The following is a 908-nucleotide window of genomic DNA, read 5'->3' as shown; positions in this document are numbered from 1 at the left end:
TCAAGAGAGACCTGTTTAGGGAGAAAATGGTGGGGGTTAAGGGCCTTGCTCAGGGGTGAATGAGGGTGGAGGCAGGTGTGGGTGTTTCACCTTTTCCACCCACATTTTGATGTTGATGGTACCGGGAGTTGAACCTGCGACTTTCCGATCACAGGCCCATCTTCTAACCTCTGCTCCACCACTCCCCAAACAGGTCGAACACATGAGAACTGAGACATAGTTTTGACAGATGAGACAAAAGAGACAGATAAAATAGTTGAGAATGATGGGACCGGTGAGACAGTTGAGACAATTGGGATAAGTAACAAAGAAAGGACAGATAAGACAGTTGTGACAGATGAGACAAATAGGATAGGTGTCATCTTTCTCCCATCTTTCTCAGATTAGACAGTTGAGACAACTGGGACAGATGAAAATGATAGGATAGATGAGACAGGTGAGACTGTTGTGACAGAAAAAAATTTTGAGACAAAGAAGATGGATAGGGAACATGAGACTTATGAGACATCTAAGACAGATGACACAGATGAGACAGGCAAGACAAAATAGGCATAAGGGACCAATAATAAAGATGAGACAGATGGGACAGATGAGAACAATGGGACAAATGAGACTGATGAGACAGGAAAGACAATTCACAGTTGGAGCAGATAACACATATGAGAAAGATGAAAAATATTAGGACAAATATGACAGGTGAGACAGAATAAACATTTTTTGACAGATAGGACAAATAAGATATGAAGGACAGATGAGGCAAATGGCATGACAGAGCAATGAGCAGTAAAGATAGATAAGAATTATGAGATAGAGGCAAGCAGGACTGATACGACAGATTGGACAGATGAGACAGATTGGACATATGAGACAGATTGTACAGATGACATGTATGAGACAGACAAGACAGA

Source organism: Nematolebias whitei, chromosome 1 (assembly GCF_014905685.2).
Source record: "Nematolebias whitei isolate Nwh7 chromosome 1, NemWhi1, whole genome shotgun sequence".
Classification (NCBI taxonomy): domain Eukaryota; kingdom Metazoa; phylum Chordata; class Actinopteri; order Cyprinodontiformes; family Rivulidae; genus Nematolebias; species Nematolebias whitei.
Note: the sequence above shows the minus strand (reverse complement) of the source record.